Source organism: Ammospiza caudacuta, chromosome 29, assembly GCF_027887145.1.
Source record: "Ammospiza caudacuta isolate bAmmCau1 chromosome 29, bAmmCau1.pri, whole genome shotgun sequence".
Taxonomy (NCBI): Eukaryota; Metazoa; Chordata; class Aves; order Passeriformes; family Passerellidae; genus Ammospiza; species Ammospiza caudacuta.
Window position 1 is genome coordinate 6,274,545 of NC_080621.1, and position 14,319 is coordinate 6,288,863.

Sequence of the window (14,319 nt, forward strand, 5' to 3'; positions counted from 1 at the left end):
CACCCAAGCCCCACCCATTTCCCCATTTTCATTTTAGCCCCTCCCTCTTCCAACCCCTCCCGCTTTTGCCCCACCCTCTTTTCTCTAAGCCACGCCCACTTTGGGGACTGCCCCTGAAATTCAACTTCCTTAAAGCTCCGCCCACTCGAGTCCCGCCCATTTTTCATTCTTATTTTAGCCCCACCCACTTTCATTCCTTCCACTTTACAGCCCCACCCTCTTTTGGTAAAGCCACGCCCACTCCCTTGAAACTACGCCCACTTTAATCCCCTCTTTTTTACCCTATTGCAATGTAAGCCCCACCCACTGTAAGCCCCTCCCACTTTAATCCCCACCCCAAATTCCTCCGAGTCGAAGCCCCACCTACGTTTAACCCATTCCCTTGAAGCCCTGCCCACTTTATTTTCCATTCAAGCCCCACCCACTTTAAGCCCCACCCACTTTTGCAATACCATTTGAACCCCACCCACATCAAGCCACATCCATTTAAGCCCCACCCACTTTAAGGCACACCCACTTAATTCCCTCTTTTTAAAGCTCCACCTACTCAAGCCCCGCCGATTTCCTTATTCCCATTTTAGCCCAACCCGCTTTAAACCACGCCCAATTCTTTTTAAACCACGCCCACTGAAACCCATCTCCTTCATCCTTTCCCATTAAAGCCCCTCCCCTTTAAGCCCCACCCACTTTAAACCTGTCCCAACTTAAGCCCCACCCACTTTATTTGGCACGAATGAAGCCCCACCAACTTTAAGCCCCTCCCACTTTCTTCCCTTTAAGCTCCTCCCACTTAAGCTCCACCCACCCAAGCCCCACCCATTTCCCCTTCTCCTTCCAGCCCTTCTCCTCTAAGATCCACCCTCCTGACCCTTAGCCACGCCCACTTTGACCACGCCCATTTTTCCCCTGCCCTTTGTTCCTTTTAAACTCAGCCACTTTAAGCCCCGCCCACTTAATTTAATTCCTTTTAAGCCCCACCCCCTTTAAACCCCGCCCATTTCCCATTTTTATGTTTGCCCCGCTTACTTTCAATCTTTCCCCTTAAAGCCTCATCCTCTTTAAGCCACGCCCTCTCTTCCTAAACCACGCCCACTTTTAATCCCTCTCCATCCATATTTTTTATCCCCACCCACTTTAAGACCCACCCACTATTTCAATACCATTTAAGCCCCACCCACTTTAAGCCCCGCCCACTTTATTCCATCTAAATAAGCCCCACCCACCCAAGCCCCGCCCATTGCCCCATTCTTACTTTAGCCCCGCCGACTTTCAACCTTCCCCTTTAAGCCCCTCCCACTTTAAGCCCCGCCCCAAATTGCTTCTAATTTAAGCCCCACCCGCTTTCAAACCAATCTCATTAAGCCCCGCCCACTTTATCCCCACCCACTTACTCCTTTCTCACTTAAGCCCCGCCCTCTTGATCCGCACCCCCCAAGCCCCGCCCCCTTTGCCCGTATTTGGCTCAAGCCCCGCCCCCTCAGAGCTCTGCGCCTCCCATTGGCTGAAGCTGAAGCAGCCCCGCCCGTACAGCCGCATCCGGATCAGGCTCCGCCCACGGTGCCAAAAAGCCACGCCCACTTTACCATATATGGACTTGTCTCGTTTTCTTGGGAATTTTTGGGATTTTTTAAAGGAATTTTTTTGAATTTGGGGCAATTTGGGAAATTTTGTGCGGAAATTTGAGAATTTTGTGGAAATTTTTGAGAATTTTAGGGGACTTTACAGAATTGTTTGCAAAATTTGCTGGTTTTTCTGGGAAGTTTTGCTACAAATCTCTGAATTTTGAAGAAGTTTGGGTTTTTCTTGCCATTTCTGGGAGTTTTGAGGAAATTTTTGGAAATTTAAAAAAACTTCTGGGTGAAATCCAAAAAATTCTCGGGATTTTTTGGGAAATTTTTGAAAAAGACTTCAAATTTTGGAGAAAAACTTGGGAATTTTCATGAAATTTGGGATTTTTAAGACATTATTTAAAAAAAAAATTTGCATTTTTTCCGGAATCTTCCTCTTTTAGAATTTAGGGATATTTTGGGTTGAAAATTGGGGATTCTGGGGAATTTTAAAGGAAATTTAGGGTGGTTTTAAGAAATTTTTCATGATTTTTGCAAAATGTGGAATTCTTTCGAGATTTCTGGGCAAATTTGTAGTAGAACTTGGGGATTTTTTGAATTTTTGGGTCATTTTGGGGAGTTCTGAGGAAATTTAAAGAAATTTTGACGCAAAATCTTAAATTTTCAGTAATTTTGGAGAATTTTAGGTAAAATTGCAGTTTTTGAGATTATTTGGGTGAAATTTTGAGGCATTTTTTGAGAATTTTTTGGGATTTGGAGAATTTGGGGTGAAAACTGTGGTTTTCAGCAAGTTTTGGGACATTTTTGGGGGAAACTTTTCAAATTTTGAGTGAAATTTTAAAATTTATTGAGATATTTTATTAAATTTTTGGCAAAAATTTTCAATTTTTGGGGGGAACTTGGGGAAACATTTTCACCAACTTTGGGTGGAATTTGAAGTAAAATTCTTTCAGTTTTTACATTAAATATATTATAATTTTATGCAAATTTTACGCAAGTTTCGGGTAATTTTAATTTAATTTCACACATATTTTTTTTGCATTTTCGGGTGAATTTATGGAATTTTTAACAGAAATTCTGTTAAATTTAAGAAAATCTTGAGAAATTCATTAAAATTTGAAGAAATTTTTAAAAATTTTGTGGAAGTTTTAAAATTTTTAAGCCCCACATCCCAAGAAGAAACCACGCCCATTTTTTGTCATCCTCAGTTTTTATTGGCCGCCGATGACGTCATCCAACATCCGGCACAAGATGGCAGCCTGGGCGGGGTCCAGCGAGGCCACGCCCACCCGGAAGCGCTCAAGGTCGGCCCCGCCCACCTGGCGGAGCAGCACGAGCAGCGATTGGCTGAGATCTGAGGGGGCGGAGCCAAAGGGCGTGAGGGGAACCGGAAGCGACAAAAATGAGGAAAAAAGACCAAAAAACCCCCAAATTTTTCCCAAAAATTCCCCAACTTTTCCATCAAAAAACCCAAATTCCTCTTTAAATTCCCAAGAATTGCCTGAAGTCCGAAATTCCTGCAAAATTCTCTCTGCAATTCCCCCAAATTTCCCAGAATTTTTTCCAAATTCCCATTTTTTCCCGCCAAATCCTCCTTGAATTTCCGTAGAATTCTCATTTTATGCCTGAAATTTCCACCCAAAAATTCGCCAAAAAATCCCTAAAATTCCCCCAAACCTTCCCCAATTTCTCTCAAAATCCCCCCAAAACCTGAAATTCTCCCAAACCCATTTCAAATTCCCCCAACACTCCCAATTTTCCCTCAATATCCGCCCAAAATCTGCCAAAAATCCCCAAAAATTTCCCAAAACTTTGGATTTTTTCCCCAAAATTCCCCTTTCAATTGCAAAAATTTCCCTTAAAATCATCAGATTTTCTCCCAGAATTTCCCAAATTTCTTCCAAAATTCCCCCAAATTCCCAAATTTCCCCAAAATTCCGGAATTTTCCGACCTTTCTTGAGCCGTCCCAGGGCCAGGGCGGGGCCGACGGCGCTGACGAGCTCGGGAAGGTGGGGGAGGAGCTGGGGGCGAAATTTGGGTTAAAAATCACAAAATTTGGGAAAATTTCTGAAAAATTTTCCCTCCATATTTTTCTGTTTTATTCTGAATTTTTAATGATTTTGTCCTGATTTTTCTTGAATTTTTTTCTTTTTTTTTCCTCTTTTTTTTTCCCCAAATTTTACCCAGATTTTTCCTAAATTTTAAAAATTTTTTTCCAAATTTTCCCTCCAATTTTTCCCCAAATTTTCCATTTTTCCCCCAAATTTTTTCCCCCAAATTTTCTCCGGTTTTCCCACATTTTCCCAATTTATTCCTGCATTTTTCCAAGTTTTCCCACAAATTTTCCCTTTTTTCTCTATTTTTTACCCCAAATTTTCCCAAGAATTTTCTCTTTTTTCCTCCATTTTTTTCCAATTTTTCCAAATGTTTTCTTGACTTTTTCCCAATTTCTTCCACAATTTCATCCCTTTTTTCCCAGATTTTCCCCCAAACTTTCCTTAACTTTCCCTCAATTTTCCCCCAAAATTTTTCTGGTTTATTCTGAATTTTTATTAATTTTTTCCTGATTTTCTCTTGAATTTTGCCCTCTTTTTTCCCCAAATTTTTCCCAGATTTTTCCTAAATTTTTAAAAATTTTTTTCCAAATTTTCCCTCCAATTTTTCCCCAAATTTTGCATTTTCCCCCCAAATTTTTTTCCCAGAATTTTCTCCGGTTTTCCCACATTTTCCCAATTTATTCCTGCATTATTCCTGCATTTTTCCCACAATTTTTTACCCCAAATTTTCCCAATAATTTTCTCTTTTTTCCTCCACTTTTACTCAAATTTTTTCAATTTCTTCCTGAATTTTCCCCCATTTTTCTTCCCATTTTCTCCTGTTTTGCCCCAAATTTTCCCAAATTTTTTATTTTCAATTTTTGCAATTTTTCCTTTAAATTTCCAAATACTTTTCCAATTTTTTTCACAATTTTTGTCCAACTTTGCCTCTTTTGCTCTCACATTCACCCCAATTTACCCCAAAATTTTCCCAATTTTTTATCCAAAATTTCTCATTTTGCCCGCCCAATTTCTGCCCTCCAAAATTTTTTTCTATTTTCATTTTTCAATTTTTCCCTTGAATTTTCTCCAATTTTTCCCCAAATTTTCACCCATTTTTTCCCAATTATTTCTTCAATTTTCCCTCGAATTTCTCGGAATTTTTTCCCTCAAATTTTAATTAATTTTCCCCTAATTTTTCCAATTTTTCTCCTATTTTTTCCCCCAAATATCTCTCAATTTTCCCCTATTTTTATTAAATTTTACCTGATTTTTTCCTAAATTTTCCCCCATTTTTTCCACAAATTTTCTCCAATTTTTCTCCAATTTTTACCCCAAATATCTCTCAATTTCTCCCTATTTTTATTAAATTACACTTGAGTTTTTCCTGAAATTTTTCCAAATTTTTTCACAACTGCTCTCTAATTTTTCTCCAATTTGTCCCCAAATATCTCTCAATTTTCACCAGATTTTTATTAAATTTTACCTGATTTTTTCCTAAATTTTTTCTGATTTTTTCACACATTTTCTCCAATTTTTCTCCTATTTTTCCCCACATATATCTCAATATTCCCCAGATTTTTATTGAGTTTTTTCTTAATTTTTTCCCACAAATTTTCTCCAATTTTTCTCCTATTTTTACCCCAAATATCTCTCAATTTTCCCTGGATTTTTATTGAATTTTTTCTGATTTTTTTCTTGAATTTTTTCGAGTTTTTTTCACAAATTTTCTCCAATTTTTCTCCTATGTTTTTCCCAAATATAGCTCAATTTTTCCCCGGATTTTTATTGAATTTTTCCTGATTTTTTCCAAATTTTTTCCGATTTTTTTCCACAAATTTTCTCCAATTTTTCTCCTATTTTTTCCCCAAATAACTCTATATTTTCCCCAGAATTTTATTAAATTTTACTTGAGTTTTTCCTGAATTTTTTCCACAAATTTTCTCCAATTTTTCTCCTATTTTTCCCCAAATATCTCTCAATTTTCCCCAGAGTTAAATTGAATTTTTCCTGATTTTTTCCTGAGTTTTTTTCCGATTTTTTCCCACAACTTCTCTCCAATTTTTCTGCAGTTTTTCCCCTTTTTTCCTCCCATTTTCCCCCAATTTTGGATGAATTTTTGCTGATTTCGGAGCTGATTTTTGGGGTGAATTTTGGTGCTTTTGGGTCTCATCGTCTCGGCCCCCAATCCCAGCAGGAACCTCAGCACCGGCGCCTCCTCCTCCAGATCCGCCGTGACCGGGAGGGACCCCAGAACCAGGGGCAGGGCCTGAAACCAGTATGGACCAGTATGGACCAGTATAAACCAGTACGGACCAGTATGGACCAGTACGGACCAGTATGGACCAGTAAAAGCAGAAAAAAACCCAAAAAAATCCCATTTTTTTCCCCATTTTTTGCCCATTTTCCCCCATTTTAAAGCCCCAAATCCACTCCCAGTTCATCCCAATCCCAGTATGGACCAGTACAGACCAGTACAAACCAGTATGGACCAGTATAACCCAGTATAAACCAGTACAAACCAGTACAGACCAGTACAAACCAGTACAAACCAGTATGGACAAGTAAAAGCAGAAAAAACCCCAAAAAAATCCAATTTTTGGCCCATTTTTTACCATTTTAGAGTCCCAAATCCGCTCCCAGTTCATCCCAATCCCAGTATAAACCAGTATGGACCAGTATAAACCAGTATGGACCAGTCTCCTCCCAGTAACCCCAAACCCCCTCCCAGTCCGTCCCAGTACAAACCAGTAACCCCAAACCCCAAACCAGTACAAACCAGTACAAACCAGTACAAACCAGTAACCCCAGAGCCCCTCCCAGTTTGTTCCCAGTTCCGTCCCAGTCCAAACCAGTAACGCTTACCCGTTGCCATGGCAACCCCGACTGCCTCACCAGCGCCGCCACCGCGTTGTCCCGGACCCGCCCCGGCCCCTCCCCCCCCAGGGGGCGGAGGGCGTGGCTACAGAGCTCCTCCCCGGCCACGCCCCCTGAGCGCCCAATTAAGGAAAAGGGGGGGAAAAAAAAGGGGGTGGGGTTTGGAAAAAAAGGCGGAGGAGCTTGTATGGAAATTAGAGTGGGAGATGGATTTATATGGGAATGGGGGCGTGGCATGGCCTTATATGGGAATGGGGGCGGGGTTACAGGGCTTTGTATGGGGATGGGGGCATGGCTTGAAAAGATGGGCGGGGTTTAAGGAGAGTGGGAGGGGTTTGAAGCCATTTAAGGGAATGTGGGCAGGGTTTAAAGCATTTAATGGGACTGTGGGCGGAGTTTAGAGAGATTTAGTAATCTGTGGGTGGGGTTTTGTGTGGTGGGAGGGGCTTGAAGCCTTTTATGGGTATGTGGGCGGGGCTTAATTGCGGTGGGAGGGGTTTAAGGGCTTTAAAGGTAACGTGGGCAGGGTTTCAAGCCATTTAAAGGAATGTGGACGGGGTCTTAAGGTGGTGGGAGGAGCCTGAGGCCTTTTAAGGGAATGTGGACAGAGTTTAAAGGTGCTGGGAGGAGCTTAAAGTGTTTGAAGGAAATGTGGGCGGGGTTTAAAGCCATTTAAAGAAATGTGGGCGGGGCTTAAAAGTGGTGCGAGGGGTTTAAAGAAATGTGGGCGGGGCTTAAAAGTGGTGCGAGGGGTTTAAAGCATTATAAGGGATTGTGGGCGGGGTTTAAAAGTGGTGGGAGGAGCTTAAAGCCTTTAAAGAAAATGTGGGAGGGGTTTAACACCTATAAAAGCAATGTGGGCGGGGCTTATGGTTGCTAGGAAGAGCTTAAAGCATTTTAAGGAAATGTGGGCGGGGTTTAAAGCTTTTTATGGTGTTGAGGGCGTGGTCTGAGTGAAATGGGCGGGGTTTAAGGGCAGTGGGAGGAAACTAAGGATGATGGGAAAGGCTTAACTCCTTTTATGGAAATGTGGGAGGAGTTAAAGGGTGGTGGGTGGGGTTTAATAGGGGTGGGAGGGGCTTAGGTAATTTCATGGAAATATGGGAGGGTTTAAGGCTGGTGGGTGGAGTTTAGGGCTGGCGGGCGTGGCTTATCCTCAAATCTCTCCTGCTTCACTCTGATTGGTGGATACTCATGGTGGGCGTGTCCCATGGCCTCCCCGATCCGACCAATGGCGTAGAAGGTGTTGGCTCTGACTTCATCGTCCTGATCCCCGACAGCCAATCGGAAAGCGGGACCCAAATCCGGCAAAAAGGGCGTGGCCTCAGGGCCCAGCGCGTGGCCCAGCTGGCCAATCACGGCGGCCGCCCAGGACCGCGCACTTGGTTGGGCGGGGTCAGCCAGGGCGGCCAATACGGGGGGGAGGATGCGGCGGAAGAGGTGGGGCGGGAAGGCCACGCCCCCTGTGGTGCGGGCCACGCCCTCGCGGGCCATGGCCTCTCCCACTTCCAGCAGCCAATCGGAGGCCGTCTCGCGGAGCTCGGAGCGCTGGGAGGTCAGAGAGGGGGGAGGAAACTGGTTTGTACTGGTTTGTACTGGTTTGTTCTGGGAGGGGATTTGGGGTTACTGGTTTGTACTGGGAGGGGTTTGTGGTTGCTGGTTTGTACTGGTTTGTACTGGTTTGGGGTTTGGGGTTACTGGTGTGCACTGGGAATGAACTGGGAGGGAGTTTGTGGGTACTGGGAGGGAGGTAAAGGGTTAAAAGTTGGAGGAAATGGGAAAAAATGGGCAAAAATGGGGAAAGGTTGGGATTTTTCTACACTGGTTTGTACTGGTTTGGGGTCAGGGGTCACCAGTTTGTACTGGGAATGAACGGGGAGGGAACTGGGAGGGGATTAAAGGGTTAAAAATGGAGGCAATGGGGACAAAATGGGATTTTTTTTGATACTGGTTTGTACTGGTTTGGGCTCTGGGGTCACTGGTTTGTACTGGGAATGGACTGGGAGCCCCTCCCCCACCTCCTCCTCGTCGTCGTCCTCCCGGGATCTCAGGCAGGCGATCTGAAAAGGGGGAGGGGCTTCATTAGGCCACGCCTGCCCCATTAAACCCCCGCCCACAACTCCTCTAGTCCCCGCCCCATTGGTTAAAACCCTTTAGGCCACACCCCAATACATTTTAATCCCCTCCCACAGTTTAAGCCACACCCACAATCCTTAACACCACGCCCATGACATTAAGCAATCCTTCAGCCACGCCCACAACCAGTTAAGCCCCTCCCATTTCTTAAGCCACACCCACATTTCACTATAACTCAAATATACCACACCCACATTATTTAAGCCACGCCCACATTTTTGTATCAACCCGTTTGGGCCACGCCCACATTTCCATATTAGCCCATTTTGGTCACGCCGATATTCATGTGCCAGTTAAGGCCACACCCACATTACTAAGCCACACCCACAATTCAATATTACCCACTTTAACCACGCCCACATTACTTAAGCCACGCCCACACCTCCATATCAACCAATCAATCAGTTCAGGCCACAACCACATGATTAAGTCACGCCCCCTTTTCCATAATAACCCACTTAGACCACACCCACAGTTTGATATCGACCCAATTTATGCCACGTCTCCATTATTAAACCACACCCAAATTTCTGTATTAACCCATTTAGGCCATGCCCCCATTATCTGAACCATGCCCACATTTCCATAGCAACCCATTTAGGCCACGCCCACATTTCAGCACCAACCCTTTAAAACCACGCCCACATCGTTAAAGCCACACCCACATTTCTACTATAAACCCATTTAGGCCACACCCATATCATTTAAGCCACGCCCACATTTCTAGTACAAACCCTTTTAGGCCACACCCATATCATTTAAGCCACGCCCACATACGCATCCCAACCCAATTTAGGCCACGCCCACGTTTCCATATCAACCCATATTAGGCCACCCCCATTTATTAAAGCCCCACCCACCTTCCCTTTATTAACTCATTTAGGCCACGCCCATATAAAAAGCCACACCCACATCTCCACTGTTTAACTCTTTAGGTCATGCCCACAATATCTAAGCCACACCTACATTCCAATTTCAAAACCATTTAGACCACGCCCACATTATTAGACCACGCCCAGATCTCCATATTAACCCACTTAGGCCACGCCCACATTTCCATTTTAACAGTGTTAGGCCACGCCCACTTTATTCATGCCATGCCCACATTTCCAGATCAACCCAATTTAGGCCACGCCCACATAATAAACCCCCACCCACATCTCCATATTACCCTTTTAGGCCATGCCCACATCGCTTAAGTCACGCCCACATTTCCATTTAAGACCACTTAGGCCACACCCATACCATTTAAACCACGCCCACACTTCCGCATTAACCCATTTAGGCCATGCCCACATTTCAATGTTACCAAAATTTAGACCACGCCTACATGACAAAGCCATGCCCACATTCCCTGTACTGGCCCTTTTAGACCACGCCCACATAATTTAAGCCATGCCCCCTTCTCAATCCACCCCACTGTTCAATCAAGCCCCGCCCACTTTAGCGACGCCACGCCCACAGCACTTTAATTAAACCCCCCTAAAGCCCCGCCCATCTCATTTAAGCCCGTCCGATTTTACCCATGAATATTCAAGCCCCACCCCCCCTCCTTACCTCCCCGGTGATGACGTCACACAGCGCTCGTCCAATGGGCTCCAGCCACTCCTTGTGGGCGTGGTCTGGCGGCTGCAGGATCTGGCCGACCCCGCCCACGGCCGCCAGGGCCCCGCCCACTTCCGGGTCCTTCCTGACCCCACCCAGGAGGGCCCAGAAGGCCTCGTGCTGGGAGGGGGAGGGGCCTGAAACCAGTATGGACCAGTATGGACCAGTATGGACCAGTATGGACCAGTACGGACCCATTTAATACCCTCCCAGTAGAAACCAGTAACCCGAAACCCCTCCCAGTACAAACCAGTAACCCCAGAGCCCCTCCCAGTCCAAACCAGTCCAAACCAGTACAAACCAGTTTGGGCGTCCCTCCCGCAGCAGCAGAGGCTCCCCAGGGCCTCGTAGGCGGCGCCTCGGACCTGGGACTGGGGAAACTGGGAGGAAACTGGGAGTTACTGGTTTGTACTGGTTTGGGGTCTGGGGTTACTGGTTTCTACTCGGAGGGGTTTTTGGGGGGTTACTGGTTTCTACTGGGAGGGGTTTTAGGGGGGTTACTGGTTTGTACTGGGAGGGGTTTTTGGGGGTTACTGGTTTGTACTGGTTTGTACTGGTTCGGGCTCACCTGGGTCAGGTCCAAGATGGCGTTCAGCGAGGGCTCCAGGTAGGGCAGGAAAGCGGAGCTGGAAACCAGTACGGACCAGTACGGACCAGTATGGACCAGTACGGACCAGTATGGACCAGTATGGACCAGTATAAACGAGTATAACCCAGTATATCCCAGTATAAACCAGTATATCCCAGTATAAACCAGTATAAACCAGTATGGACCAGTATAACCCAGTATAACCCAGTATATCCCAGTATAACCCAGTACATCCCAGAATATCCCAGTATAAACCAGTACATCCCAGTATATCCCCGTATAAACCAGTATATCCCAGTATAAACCAGTACATCCCAGTCCATCCCAGTCCATCCCAGTATATCCCAGTATAAACCAGTACATCCCAGTCCATCCCAGTATAAACCAGTATATCCCAGTATAAACCAGTCCATCCCAGTATAAACCAGTACATCCCAGTTACCCGCAGTTCTCCCCCAGATCCCCCAGCGCCCCCAGCACCGCCTCGGCCAATCCAGCGAAAGCTCCACCCACTTCCGCCCTGTGAGGGGAAAGGGGGCGTGGCATGACCATAAATGGGCATAGTCTGATTCCCCCCCAAGCCATGCCCACCCCGCCCGGGCCACGCCCGCTCACTCCTCAGGCTCCGCCCACTCTGTGGTTGCGTCATCCTCCATAGGCTCCGCCCCCTCCAGGTCGTCATGGAGACCGAGCAGCCAATCAGGAGCGTCCGAGGGCGGCTGGGGGGAAACAGAGACCAGAGTAAACCAATATAAACCAGTATGGACCAGTATAAACCAGTATGAACCAGTATAAAACAGTCTGGAGCACCCCCAGCCCCCTCCCAGTACAAACCAGTAACCCCAGACCCAAAACCAGTACAAACCAGTAAAAACCAGTATAGAAAAATCCCCATTTTCCCCCCATTTTCCCCCATTTTTAACCCTTTAATCCCCTCCCAGTTCATCCCAGTTCATTCCCAGTACAAACCAGTAACCCCAGACCCTGTCCCAGTACAAACCAGTAAAAACCAGTACAAACCAGTACAAGCCAGTATAAAAAATCCCCATTTCCCCCCCTTTTTCCCCATTTTTAACCCTTTAACTCCTTCCCAGTACCCCCAAACCCCCTCCCAGTTCATTCCCAGTCCAAACCAGTAACCCCAAACCCCATCCCAGGACAAACCAGTACAAACCAGTACAAACCAGTATAGAAAAATCCCCAATTTCCCCTGTTTTTCCCCCATTTTTTCCCCTTTTTTCCCCGTTCTTAACCCTTTAATCCCCTCCCAGTTCATTCCCAGTCCATCCCACTGTATTCCCAGTACAAACCAGCAACCCCAAACCCCATCCCAGTCCAAACCAGTACAAACCAGTACAAACCAGTATAGAAAAATCCCCATTTTTCCTGTTTTTTCCCATTTTTAACCCTTTACTCCCCTCCCAGCACCCCCAAACCCCCTCCCAGTTCATTCCCAGTCCAAACCAGTAACCCCAAACCCAAAACCAGTATAAACCAGTACAAACCAGTATAAAAAATCCCCATTTTCCCCCATTTTCCCCCATTTTTCCCCATTTTTAACCCTTTAACTCCTTCCCAGTACCCCCAAACCCCAAACCAGTCCATTCCCAGTACAAACCAGCAACCCCAAACCCCATCCCAGTACAAACCAGTATAAACCAGTATAAACCAGTACAAACCAGTATAGAAAAATCCCCATTTTCTCCCCCATTTTCTCCCCCTTTTTCCCCCATTTTAACCCTTTAAGCCCCTCCCAGTCCATTCCCAGTCCAAACCAGTAACCCCCGACCCCAAACCAGTATAAACCAGTATAAACCAGTCCAAACCAGTCCAGGCAGTGCGCACTCACCGTGGGCGGGCGCAGCGCCCCCTGCAGCACCGGGAGCAGCCGCGGCAGCAGCGGCGCCGTCCCCGCCCCCAACAGCTCCGAGACGGCCGCGAGCAGCGCCAGACTGGGACGGACTGGGTTATACTGGGAGGGACTGGGAATGGGGCTGGGGGGCACTGGGAGGGACTGGGTTATACTGGGAGGGACTGGGAGCAAACTGGGATAAACTGGGATGGACTGGGAATGGGGCTGGCAGGGACTGGGTTATACTGGGATATACTGGGATATACTGGGAGTGGGGCTGGGGGGCACTGGGAGGGACTGGGAATGGGGCTGGGTTATACTGGGAGGGACTGGGAGCAAACTGGGATGAACTAGGAGGGGGTTTTGGGTTACTGGTTTATACTGGGAATGGACTGGGAGGGGGTTTTGGGTTGCTGGTTTGTACTGGGAATGGACTGGGAGGGACTGGGAGGGACTGGGAACAAACTGGGAGGGACTGGGAGCAAACTGGGAATGGGACTGGGACAAACTGGGTTATACTGGGATGGACTGGGAGCAAACTGGGAATGGGGCTGGGAGGGACTGGGAGGGACTGGGTTATACTGGGAGGGACTGGGATCAAACTGGGATGAACTGGGAATGGGACTGGGTTATACTGGGACGGACAGGGAGCAAACTGTGAATGGGGCTGGGATGGACTGGGACAAACTGGGTTGTACTGGGATGTACTGGGATGGACTGCAATGGACTGGGAGCAAACTGGGATCAAACTGGGAGGGACTGGGTTATACTGGGAGGGACTGGGAGCAAACTGGGTGGGACTGGGATGGGCTGGGAGGAACTGGGAACGAACTGGGTTATACTGGGATGAAACTGGGAGGGACTGGGTTATACTGGGAGGGACTGGGTTATACTGGGATGAACTGGGAGGGGGTTTTGGGTTACTGGTTTATACTGGGAGGGACTGGGTTGTACTGGGAGGAGGATCTGGGGTTACTGGGATGAACTGGGATGGACTGGGATGGACTGGGATGGACTGGGAGTGACCAAAAGGCACAAAAAAGGGCGTGGCCAAATGTGTGGGGGCGTGGCTTGCATGGAGTGGGCGTGGCTTGCATGGAGTGGGTGGGGCTTGGATGAGCTGGGCATGTTGTAAGAGGAGTGGGCGGGGCTTGCATAAGGTCCGGGTGGCTTTGGTTAAAAGGGCTTTAATGAGATGGGCGGGGCAAAGTGTGTGTGGGCGTGGCTTGGGTGGTGTGGGCGTGGCTTGTGCGGAGTGGGCGGGGCCAATCGGGAGAATTTCACTTTTCCCTCTATTTTGCCCAATTTTTGGGGATTTTTTTCTCCCAATTTTTTGGTAAAATTTTGGGAATTTTCCAACATTTTAAAAATTTTGTGAATTCCACCAATTCCCCTTTAATTTTCCATGGAATTTTGGGGGTTTTTCCCCCCATTTTTTGCTCATTTCCCCCTTTCCCCCCCCTATTTTTCATAACTTTTTAACCCCTTTTTCCCAGAAAAAAAGATTCGACGAATTTTTTTTTTTTTTTTTGAGGGGGGGGAATTTCAGGAAACTTGGGAATTTTTACAAAAAAAATTTTTCAGGGAATTTTAGTATTTTATTTCCTGCCGCTTTTAACCATTTTTTTCTCCTATTTTCCCCCCATTTTTTCCCT